The sequence below is a fragment of the Lithobates pipiens genome, unplaced genomic scaffold (assembly GCF_037356315.1).
Source record: "Lithobates pipiens isolate NorthernLeopardFrog02 unplaced genomic scaffold, aLitPip1_a1.2 Scaffold_1, whole genome shotgun sequence".
NCBI classification, from domain to species: Eukaryota; Metazoa; Chordata; class Amphibia; order Anura; family Ranidae; genus Lithobates; species Lithobates pipiens.
In genome coordinates, this window is record NW_027507685.1 from 150,609,301 (window position 1) to 150,622,640 (window position 13,340).

The 13,340-nt window shown below is 40.5% G+C and overlaps 1 long non-coding RNA gene across 1 annotated transcript in view; it reads right to left on the reverse strand.

Moving 5' to 3' along the window:
- Nucleotides 1-13,340, reverse strand: part of LOC143988457 (uncharacterized) — a 116,873-nt gene that overhangs the window by 77,056 nt on the left and 26,477 nt on the right. The window contains exon 2 of the long non-coding RNA XR_013276862.1: nt 4,784-4,849. This is a non-coding gene — a long non-coding RNA (uncharacterized LOC143988457). The remainder of the gene's footprint in view (nt 1-4,783; nt 4,850-13,340) is intronic.

Below are 13,340 nucleotides of genomic sequence, written 5' to 3' on the forward strand. Positions count from 1 at the left end.
AGTTCACGTTGCATTCATGTTGAACTCACAGCTTAACCACAGACTTCTAAAGCACCCACGCCCAAAAACATGCTGCTTTTTAAACGGCACTAGAAGCCGCACGGACATGTCAAACTAGAAAGGAAGGTGCACAGGTCTTACTGAATTACTCCAGAAGCCTTGTGTGATAAAAGCAAATATCCTTTTCTTTCAGGTACAAAATCTATTTGCTCTAACTCGTTACAAATGGGATACCTCTAACCCGGACCATTTAGGGACTGCAGTTGGTGAGGGCTCTGCTAGTACTACAAAGGCTGTATTAACAGTGTATTTTATTCTCAGGTTAAATCAAAAAAACAGTTTGGATAAGTATAGCTGGAAAAGATATAACTTGGTCTTTTATAGAAATATTTAACTGATCTGTTTTTTTCCTCATGAGAAAATTAATAATTGCTGCCAAACACTTTTACCCATACGACTTCTGTTTGCATGTTATCATTTTTGTGTAATTACTAGTTGTATATTTAAATAAATAAATTAGACAACTAGGCTACGTTTGGTTTCTACATTGGCTTTTAACCACTTGAAGACCAGGCCTATTCTGACATTTCTCTCCTATATGTAAAAATCTGTTTTTGTTTTGCTAGAGAATTACTTAGAACCACCAAACACTGTAAATATATATTTTTTACAGAGGCCCTAGAGAATTAAATAGTGTTTTTTGCATTTTTTTTTATGTCACACAGTATTTGTGCAGCAGTTTTTCAAATGAAAATTGGGAAAAAATGCACTTTAATTTTACTGGAAGAAAAACACAATATATAACCACATTTCTGGTAAAACATAAAAGCTAATGTTACACTGAGTAAATAAATACCTAAAATGTCACTCTTTAAAACTGTGCACACTCAGGGAATGGTGACAAACTATGATACTTAGGCGGCGCTTTAAAATGTTTTACAGGTTATCAGTTTAGGACAAAGGAGGTCTGGCACTAGAATTATTGCTCCCGCTATAACGTTTGCAGCAATACCTCACATGTGTGGTGCGAACACCATTTACATATTGATTAAAATTTGTTGTTGGTGGTTCCACGCAATTGGTTTGAGAAAACAAAGAACTGCTGCCCCTTCAGATACAACCACCTGAGTGGAGTACAAGAATTGATTGGGAGAGATGTAGGTGTGGCGCTGTTCATATAAGGTCTGGGCCTTGTAATGTAATTTGAAATAAACTTGAAGGTACTATAAGGCCCCTTTCACACTGGGGCGGTGCGGGTGTCGTCGGCGGTAAAGCGCCGCTATTTTTAGCGGCGCTTTACCGTCGTTTTAGCGGCGGTCTGCGGGCGCTAACGGGGTGGTTTTAACCCCCGCTAGCGGCCGAAAAAGGGGTTAAAACTGCCGGCGGTATTGCCGCGCTGTCCCATTGATTTCAATGGGTAGGAGCGGTTTAGGCGCGATGAATACATCGCTCCTTCACCGCTCCAAAGATGCGGCTAGCAGGACTTTTTTCACTGTCCTGCCAGCGCACCGCCCCAGTGTGAAAGCCCTCCGGCTTTCACACTGGAGTGAAAGGGGCCGGTTTTTTTCAGGCGCTACACAGGCGCTATTTTTAGCGCTGTAACGCCTGAATACCGCCCCAGTGTGAAAGCAGCCTAAGGATTGGAGTGATCTAAGACGACTGATGTTTAACTATTGATATCATAAATAAAGGATAAGTGATATGCAAAAAAAGATGATTTAACAAATATTTGAGGTGATGAAGTGTTTGTTTTTCTTGGCTGCTGCAACTTTTAAATAAAATCTTAAAGTGATAAGTGCTTCAAATAAATTTGTGTTACAACTCCTCAAACAATATACTAAAAAGTTAGTTGCAAAAAATGTAATAAAATATATTTGATATATATTCCCAAATAAAGTGTCTGGTGCTCTTCAAAAAAAGTGACTTTTCCTGTGCTCTTCTATCTATGGTGCTACATATATGTGGTTGCAGTCTTTCAGACAATATACTAAAAATGTTGTTACAAAAAAAATATTAAATAAAATACACTGGATATATATTCCCAAATAAAGTGACTGATGCTCTTCAAAAAAGTGACTTTTACTGTGCTCTTCCATCTATAGTGCTGGTGCTCTTTTATAGTGCTCCTATCGGAATTGCACTCACTGAATTTCCTTACCCCACACGGGGGAATTGCACATTCACAGTATATGCCACTGTGCAGCACTCAATGGATCCTCTGTGTGTTTAATTCTGATACAATCCTCTGTAGGTTTCATATATGGAAGAAGAAAGTGCCCATAGCATAATACCGCTTTAAAGATTTTATTGAATCCAAAAAAACATGGAGATATACTCACATTTACACTGTGACAAGCAAGTTTAAAATGTGAAGCAGTCGGGACGATACATGATCCACAGCCCAAACCAGAAGTGACGCAAAGCTGCTCAGTAACTCTGCCCATTTACACATGCATGTGCGACCTACGCATGCATTCACCTCTGTGCAGGAGCACAGGGGGCGTTTAAAAAAATGTTATTATTTTTATTTATTTTATTTATTATTATTATTTTTTTACACTGTCCCTTACCATTTTTTTTTTATCACTTGTATTGCTATTAAAAGAAATGTAAACATCCCTTGTGATAACAATAAAGCATGACAGGTCATCTTTATGTAGACACCTGGGCAGTGGCGGTGTGTCAATTAGGGGCGCTGCCCCCTCTCTTCAGCCACCCCCTCTGTGTACTATGGATAGATTCATGCATTGCGTGAATCTATCCATGGCCACTGTAGCCACCCCCCCATTCAGTTGTCCAGACCCTTTTCGGATGCTGGGTGCCTGAATTACAGCGGCGGGGGGTGTTTTGAAGCACCTGATTAGAGCCATAGGCAGTGCGCCCAGGTGTGTTAGCAAAGAAAATTAATATTTGCTTTGCCAACACAGAACCGCCTCTCAGCCAATTACGAGTCCCGGATGTAATACAGGGCACCTGATTGGCTGAAGGTAGGGGCGATCCCATTAGCCACGAAGCAGAACAGGAAGAAGACATGCACGGAGTACTGCATCCATTGCCGAACTACCTGTCCCACAGCTCGCCGCCTGAACTGCTGCCTGACCCACCACAATGATGGGGTAAGTGCCGGGCAAACAGCAGGGGGCACAGTGGCTGCATTTGCAGGGCACAGTGGCTGCATATTATGGGTACAGAGGCTGCAAATGATGGGGCACAGTCGGCTGCATTTGATAAACACAGAGGCTGCATATGATGGGCATAGTGGCTGCAATTGATGTTATTGTTTCAGAATTTTTCAGTTCATTTGCGCCCACCCCCAAAAAAATTTGAGCACCAGTCGCCACTGCATCTAGGGTCTTTAAGACCCCAGATCTTTTCTCTACATGAGCATGAGATTAAAAAGGAAAAATAAAAAAAACATTGCTCTCATGCTTTCCAGAAAAAAATTTGCTCTGTTTACATTTTCTCTAACCGAAAATTATGAAATGCTAACAAATTGCTTGTCACGTCAAGTCCCCGATCACCTCTATTAGTATCAGTGAGAACTGCTGGATCAGATCCTGGGCCCTTGGGTGGGACAGTAGAGCCTGGAAAAGCATCAGAGAGCAGCAGAAGGAAGGGGGTGAGCCCCCCGCCAGTTGTAAAAGTAGCTGCTAGGATCGCTTTTACAGTATAGGACATCACCAACTGGAAAGAAAGAATACTAGGGTTATGGCTGCAGCCATGGCTCAGGTACAATATGGCTCGGGTACAATAACTTGAACGTGAAATACACGCATGTGAGTGTGCAGCAAGTGATTAAATAGTAAGTCTGGCAGGCCAATCCAACACTTAAACACTCGCCAAATTATTGGTGTAAAAGTACTTATTAAATCTTATATTAAATCTATATTTCATTTTCTCTTGTTCAGCCCATGGACTAAATAAGAGGAAATCTATAGATTAATCTATCTGCTCTAAACAGCGTGGATCAAGTAACCTCCAGTGCTATGGTATTCAGCCAGCAGCAGAACCCTCAGCAGCCTGAATACCTGCACAGTCGGCATTCAAGGCGTGTATGGCCAGCTAAGTCAAACTCATACATATGGTTGTGGATGCGCTGTTGCAGTGGCCCAAACATAGAATGTGATACATTTCTGACCATGTTTGCTTACTGTTTTGTATTGCTCCCTAAAGAGATAAATAGTGAATAAAATATCATCAGCTAAAAATATGCAAATACAGAGAAAATATTGTTGGATGTAGAAAAATTGAAAAATTCATGTTCCCCCAATAGGCTATTAAGTGTTTCAAAAAAATCTAGTATTTATTGTTTTCAATTGGCAACCAATATATTCTGCAGTCCTTTACAAAGAAATTCAATTATATGCACTAAGTTGATTTTTCAGTTTAAAGTTTACACCACATTCATACAGATGCATACACACAAGGTAAGAGAAAATCTGGTAAGTGGATTAACCTGAAAGGAAACTACAACACTCAAAGGCAACCATGCAGTTAACGCCTATAGTAGAAGCTGCGTGAGAACAGAACTACAAGAAAAGCGAGCTGACCACCTAGCCCCTACAGACTAAACCCATGATAACCTGAAGCACTGTTATTTATTTGTGTTTCATATTAATATAGTAACAATATACTATACAGTACTTTACAGTGTACATAGAATCAATCACATTACTCCCTGCCCCTGAGGATCTCACAAACTAATGTCTCTACCACAGTCCAGCTGACTCCAATTTACTCAAAAGCCTATTAAAGTATTTGTATAGGCATAATAGAAATTTACCTCCAAATTTTCATCTCCCCTTCTAGAGAAAGTCCCAGCATTCTTTTTTTTTCTTTTACTGCGTCCCTGTTGCGAGAAACAGCTTTTATTACTACATGTTCACAGTTTGTAATTATAGTGGTTATCACACAACTATATTAGATAAAGTCCCATCTGAAATCAGGCAGAATGGTGTGCTTTATACTGGATGGGCTTTTCCTATATATGGCCATAAGAGTGTTTTAACCACTTGCTTACTGGGCACTTAAACCCCCCTCAGTCCCAGACCAATTTTCAGCTTTCAGCGCTGATGCACTTTGAGTGACAATTACGCGGTCATACAACACTGTACCCAAATGAAATTTTTATCATTTTTTTCCCACAAATAGAGCTTTCTTTTGGTGGTATTTAGTTACAGCTCGGAGTTTTATTTTTTGCTAAACAAACAAAAAAAGATGCAAAAAAAAAAAAATCATGTTTTAATAGTTTGTTATAAAATTTTGCAAACGGGTCATTTTTCTCCTTCATTGAAGTGCGCTGATTAGGCGGCACTGATAGGCTGCATTGGTGGGCACTGATGGGCTGCATTGGTGGGCACTGATGGGCTGCATTGGTGGGCACTGATAGGCTGCACTGGTGGGCACTGATAGGCATAGTTAAGGCGGCACTAATAGGCACAGATAAGGCGGCACCGATGGGCACAGATAAGGCGGCACTGATGGGCAAAGATGGGCACAGATAAGATGGCACGGATGGGTGGCACGGATAAGTGGCATGGATGGGTGGCACGGATGGGCACTGATAGGTACCACAGATAGATGGGACTGATGGGCACTGATAGGTGGCACTGATAGGTGGCTCTGATAGGTGGCACTGCTGGGCACTGATGGGCGGCACTGCTGGGCACTGATGGGCGGCACTGCTGGGCACTGATGGGCGGCACTGCTGGGCACTGATGGGCGGCACTGGGGTGCAGCACCTTTGAGGCAGATTTTGGGTGGCACTGTGGGTGGCACTGCTGGGTGGCACTGTGGGTGGCACTGTGGGCACTGCTGGGTGGCACTGTGGGCACTGCTGGGTGGCACTGTGGGCACTATGGGCACTGCTGGGTGGCACTGACAGGGGGGCACTTACTTTATTTCAGGATGGCACTGCGGGTGGCAGGTGGGCACTGGCAGGGGGCAGGTGTCCGTTTAAATTGCTGGCCGTGATCGGGACTGATGTCCCGAACACGGCCGCCGGCGATCGGCTTTTTTTTTTTCTCCTCGCGCTGTCAGCGCGAGGAGGAATACTAGCCGATTACCGGCTCCGTTTTATCACATGATCAGCTGTCATTGGCTGACAGCTGATCACGTGATAAGGGGTCAGGATCGACCCCTTACACGGATCGGTGATCAGGCGAGTCTCACGGACTCGCCGATCACAGAGCGCGCCTTGCGCGCCCCTCAGGGGGCGCGCAGGCCGCTCGTAACCGGGACTACGTCAATAGACGTAGTCCCGAAAATGTGGGTCCGCGCTATTGCCGTCATTTTGCAATAGCGCGGATCCCAAGTGGTTAAAGTAATATGAAAGAGCACGGTATATGTGTTTTAAGTACAGATATTATGTAAACAAGGACATTTTTATAAATACATATGACACTAGGATCTCATTAAACTCATCAACAATACATACAACATGGTAGCAATCATACACTACAAACGTCACAAAAGGCAGTAAAGATACTGTTATAACATAAACAACATGTAGAAAATAAGAGATCCGTCTAATCACAATAGGATACAAAATAAAAGATGCAAGGAAGGGTGTAGTAAAGTTGCAACATTTTAAAGGAATAAAGCCTGGGGAAATGTGCATTTATTGCAAATATGTCCTGCATGTGTGTGTGTTGTTTTTGCCCTGACATTCTAAAGTGAACCATAAACATAATAGTTTTTTTTTGTCTGTATGAAGAAACTTGCATATGGGGGTTATTTACAAAAGGTAAATCCACTTTGCACTGAAAGTGCACTTGGAAGTGCAGTCGCTCTAAATCTGAGGGGTAGAGCTGAAATGAGGGGAAGCTCTGCTGATTCTATCATCCAATCATGTGCAAGCTAAAATGCCATTTTTTATTTTCCTTGCATGTTGCCCTCGGATCTACAGCGACTTTACTTTCAAGTGCACTTGCAGTGCAAAGTGGATTTTCCTTTAGTAAATAACCCCCATCGTGTCCTTTGTAGAACCCCTGTGCCTCAATAAAACAATGCTAACCGCTCAGCCACTGTGCTGTCCTATGTACAGTATGTCTATCTACTATATGTCTACAATATTGTAGGCTTGGCTCATAAAGTTCAACATCATAGCAAATTTAAACTAATGCCTTTTCCTGGCCTAGACACTATGGGGTTGATTTACTAAAACTGGAGTATACAAAATCTAGTGCAGCTCTGCATCAAAACCAATCAGCTTCCAGGTTATTTTTACAAGCGTAATTGAAAAAGCTGAATTTGGAATTTGATTGGCTACCATGCAAAGCTGCACCAGATTTTGTACTTTCCAGTTTTATTAAATCAACCCCAGTGTATCTTTAGAGCAGGGATATGCAATTAGCGGACCTCCAGCTGTTGCAGAACTACAAGTCCTATAAAGGCATAGCAAGACTCTGACAGCCACAAGCATGACACCTAAAGGCAGAGGCATGATGGGACTTGTAGTTTTGCAACAGCTGGAGGTCCGCTAAATTGCATATCCCTGCTTTAGAGCATAAAACATGGTGACAGTGACAGAGACACTATACTAAAATGCTACCTGTAGTGCATTTAGCAACCACAATCTGGCAAGATAGTGGTAAGACAGCATGTTGGTGGATTAGCTATTGAAAAACATTAGATACAAATAGTTTACAGCAATGCTAACGCATATTTAAAGTGTCTGTCTGACCTCAAAGAAAATAAACTAATCAGGTGGCTACATTTATTGTGTATCTTGTCAGAAAAAATAGAAACTGGAATCTGATTGTATATAAACTTCTCACTTATACTCAGCCCTTGTGGGTGGGGTGTCACTTTTCTACTTTTTGCTTTTATAATATAAAGCCTCACTCATGTACTCTAGCAGCTCCTAAACTTGAGTTTAGCAGCTTTTGGCGTTTTTTTGCCAAAGCTCCTAACCTCAACTCCACACAAGCCTGTGTCAATGTACATACAGGCTTTTAGCAGAGTTTAGGAGCTGCTGCGGTTAGGTGAGGTTCAACCTCCTTCTCCTAAAAGTGGAAGAATCGCACTCAGGATAGGAACGTTTTGAGCACCAGCTGCGGTAAAATGGAAACTGCAGTAAAGTTTGCCGCAATTGTGCACTTTCCAATGGGATGGCCAAGTGTACATGAAGCCTAATATTAGGCCTGTACACCTGATCAGAAAATACCACTTTTGAAGCGATCGTTAGCACACAGCTTTCTAGACCCGATCACAACAATTCTTGCAAATTTATTCGATGGGACTAGCACAAAAAATTTTCTTGTACGATTTTCATTTAATCAGGACAGTTGTCATTTAAAAAATACAATACAAATACACTACAACAAATGACATCACTTCCAAATTTTTATTCTGTCATATATATATATATATCTATATGAGACTAGCATGCAAAAAAAAAAAACAGGGACGATCATTCGTCTGATAAACTCATTGTGTGTACCAGACATTATTCAAATGGTGGAAAAATCATATAAGACAGGTAGCACTTAATTCATTAATTAGAAAAGTAACATTTGTTTTGACTGCGTTGGTGGCTGGAAAACTGTTTATATTACAATGTAATATAAATATAATAATGCTACACCACCCCATATATACTAATGTGTGTTATCCATGCATATTGTATCAGCTGCTTTTATACCAATTATTGATTTTATTGCTAGTGTATGGTCCGAGCGCAACAAATTTGGGTTATTTTATGTGAAATAATGTGACCCGCAGCACATTTAGTGTACATTGACTGAAGTGATTTACGTTAACTGAGGACTCTGTTGACGTTAATACCCCAGTGTATTGTCACTTCAGGTCACCTGACCTGATACTGGAGCACGGCATAACTTGCTTATTACTTGTTTGCAACAGCATCATGGAATGAAAGAGGCAGCCCACCCAAAAATCATATTTCAGTTACATGTTCAGCTGAGTGACCCACGGGCTTTTAGGCCTGGTTCACACCTATGCATTTTTTTTGTGTGCGTTCAGTTTTGCAGAAACACACTACAATCCATGTAACATGGTTTCTTATTTATTTATTTATTTCAGTCACTTATATAGAGCCATCAATTTACGCAGCACTCTTACATATACATTCACATCAGTCCCTACCCTCAAGGAGCTTACAATCTAAGGTCCCTAACTTACATTCATACTAGAGGTCGATCGATATATCGGCCGATATTTGGCGTTTTTAATTAATCGGCATCGGCCGATTGTGCTGTTAAAAAAGGCCGATCATATATTCAGCACGACTTGCAAATGACTTCAGTAATAGAAGTCAGTGTAAGTTGCCTGGAGACTTGAGTGAAGCGACTTATTTTACGTCACACGGTATTTGCGCAGCGGTCTTTCAAACTCAATTTTTTTTGGAAAAAAATACACAGATTAAAAAAAAAAAAAAACACAGTAAAGTTAGCCCATTTTTTTTCATCCAAAAGTTTTGATTACCTGTTTTTGTGTAATATATATATATATATATATATATATATATATATATATATATATATAATTTTTCATTCTAAATTATACATACAAGTGAACTGTTTGGATGTTTGTTTTGTTTAATAAATGTAAGAAATTTTCTGTATCACTTAAGGCTGCTTTCACACTGGAGCGAGCAGGCGTTGACGGTAAAACACTGCCAGTTTTAGCGGCGCTTTACCGTCATTTTAGCGGGGCACTTATAATCCAGCTAGCAGCCCAGGAAGGGGTTAAATGTGCCCGTGAAGCGCCGCTGCCAAATCGCATTGCAGGGGCTTCAGCAGCGGTGCCCATTCATTTCAATGGGCAGGAGTGGTAGAGGAGCGGTATACACCACTCGAAAGATGCTGCTTGCAGGACTTTTTTTTAACGTCCTGCCATCTTCTCAGTGTGAAAGCACTCGGGGCTTCCACACAGACTGTAGGGGAGCCGTTTTGCAGGCACTTTACAGGCGCTATTTTAAAGCACCTGAAAAACGCCCCAGTGTCTGTTAGATTTTATGAGATGAAGGGAAAAAAATAAATAAATAATCGGCCTAACATATCGGCCCAAAAAAATCGGCATCATATATCGGCCATCGGCCGTGGCGATTTCTAAATATCGGTATCAGCATCGGCCAGAGAAAAACCCATATCGGTCGACCTCTAATTCATATATACTAGGGACAATTTAGACAGTATCCAATTAACCTACCAGCATGTCTTTGGAGTGTGGGAGGAAACCGGAGTACCCGGAGAAAACCCCCGCAGGCACAGGGAGAACATGCAAACCCCAGGCAGGTAGTGTCGTGGTTGGGGTTTGTACTGCTGGGTGAAAGTGCTAACCACTACACCACTGTTCTTATGAGTCGCGTTCAAATCTGTACATTTTATGGAAAGGGCCAGGGAATTTTTTTCTGGTTTTTGGTTCCATAGACTTCAATGGATCAAAAAAAAATAATAATAATAATTTTCAAAGCAATTCAGCATTATGCTTTAACTTCAAATAAGACCATTTCTACTAGAAAAATTTTTTTTTTACGGTTTCATGAACTTTGTATTTTTCAGAGCTTCACAGACAGAAGTCTAATGAACAAATACTTGAGTGTTCCTTTAAAGGGTTTTCGGTTACAATGGAGGGGTCTTTATTGGTCTTCAGTCCTTCGATTCACTGACTGATCAGAGCAGACCTTTCCTGGTTGTTCAATGACTTCCAGCATGCATCAAAAAGGATCACATCCCCTCACCTCTCTGTTTGAAGAGAGCAGCTATTCTGCATGCTCCTGAACAGGAAGAGTGAATTCATCCTCTTGTAACATACAAAAGAAAGAACTCAGAGTTTCCATAAGTTAAACACGGCTTTACCAATGAACTTGCAAGCAGAACGCATGTCTACTTTGTTGAGAAATAGGCTGAGTGCCAAGAGACAATAAACAATTACAAATGAATGTGAAAAAAGCAGTGAAAGTTATACTGTTTACAAAAACTACAAAGGCTTTGGCTGTGTTCACATAGCAGGTCTTTGCAGGGTAAATAAGAGTTTGTGTATCCTATTGCCTTTGAAGAGGATAATCTCCACAGTTCTCACTTTTCTTTTGTCTCTGTAAATGTGTTAAAATAGAACAGCCGAACCATCAAAAAATAAATAAATTGGACTAGTCAAACATCTTTTTTTTTTTTCTGCAGCATCACTTTCTTGTAGACCTTAACAACTTCAAGGCTATTTTTTTCAAAAACCCAGGATACAATTCCCAGCGACACTGAACAACTTCAGTGAAAGCAATGTAAATGGTGGACACTTCACACCCGCTCAGGTGCTCCAATAGGTTTTTGTCTGCCAATTTTTAAATACTGAATTCCACCCCTTCCAAAATATTGTGGTTTGTTGGTATTGTCAGGTAATCCATCAAATGTTGTTTATCTTTCTAATTAATAAAGGGTTCATGTTACATTTAATGTATATAACACACTAAGTTTTCATTTACACCAGTGCATTGTGGAAATAACATGCTTTGCTGCAATGCACAAAAACATGCTGCGCCTTTGAAGACGCATGCCGGTGCCATTCATTCTTAATGGCAAGCCCATGCATTCTGCAAAACATGAACACTTTTTTTTTTTTAAATGGTTCAGGCACTTTTTTAAAGAATTTAATGGGCTGCCCTAAATAAGATGCGCAGGAACCCATGGAAACGTGCAAAAAGCAACCATCATAACTGGTTCCAGTCAAAATCTACCAAGAGCCTATTATAAACAAGGAGAAAGGGGGAGGGTGTTAACATGGTAACAGTAAAAACAATAACCCACCTTTATCTCATTAATTTATTTATTCATTCATTCCTAATGAGTTCTGGATCCCTTTCAGTCAACATGAATAAGAAATCACATGTTCAAGTCTGAAGTACTCTGAAGTAATTATTTTCTTGTTCTTTTTCTGCTTTTTATAGATCCTTTATTTGCCATTTGTATGCAAGAATATTTGTAATCATGGATGATTCAGGGAGGGGGGGGTGTTCCCGTCAGATTAGTTGACCTGTCAGAATTTGTAACGGAAGTGACAATCCGGCACGGCCATCTTGGTACACCTGCACTCGGCCGCAGTAAGGATACAATGAGAAGGTGGCAAGCGGATATCTTTTTACAGCCAATTGAATTTCACTATATAAGCTGAGTTTACTGATAAAAAGAAGTGTGAAATGCAAGACTCCAGTGGGTGTAAAAAGATGCCCCCTTGCCACCTTCTCACTGTGCCCTTACTCTTGCCGCATGTGGGTGTACCAAGATGGCTGTGCCAGAACGTCACTTCCTTTTCAAAATCTGACGGGTCTCCTAATCTGACGGAACAGGGGCAGATAAATATAAGGCTTGAGGTTTTATACTTATATGCTGAATAAATTCTTAAGCTGTTTAAAGGATTGGCTTGGCGCTTCTCTCTCCTCCTTTTGCTCCAGCCAGTAAGTCTGCTGTTTTTCAATTTCATTTAACAGACTAAGCTCTCCAGCAAAAGTCACAGTTAGAGGGTTGAGACAAACCATTTACCACTGACAGCTTTTATTAATTTATATAAAACTTTTATTCCAAAAGAAAAATAAACTGTTGCTATAATTGCTTGAAAAGTGATTTGTTAGTCAATTCCATCTAAATCTGCTAGTGCATCTAACACTACCCTCTCCCCAGACTGACAATGCTTCTGTTCAAAGGTGCCCCTGTGCTCCTTCATCTGGAATAGAGACACCTTAAGACAGGGAGGGGTTATTTACTAAAGGAAAATCCACTTTGCACTGCAAGTACACTTGAAAGTGCACTGAATGTGCACATGGAAGTGCAGTCGCTGTAGATCCGAGGGCGACATACAAGGAAAATAAAAAACAGCATTTTAGCTTGCACATGATTGGATGATAAAATCAGCAGAGCTTCCCCTCATTTCAGATCTATCCCTTAGATTTAGAGCGACTTTCTATGCACTTTCAAGTGCACTTGCAGTGCAAAGTGGATTTGCCTTTCTTAAATATCCTCCGAAGTGTGTTACTGGTTGGATTACCAGGTAAAAATGAGAGAAAAACCTAAAAAAAAAAAAAAAAAAAAAAACGTTTGCAGCCACCACATTAAAAGATTTCTAAGCTGCAAAATATAAATATTTTGTCTTTGGGTTTATTCCGCTTTAAATAAGTGTTACTGCTAAAAGCATTTACACTCAACACTCAAATCCTTTTACCCTCTAATTACTCCCCAAATCATGTTCTATAGATATAAGGGTTGGTTTTCAAATCTTCCATTAAGGATTAACACGCTAACTAACACTAACTAATAAGCCTAAAGCTGAGACCGTACATCAGTATAATATTTTTATTTCCAGAACATTCCTTTTTTATTTTCTAACGG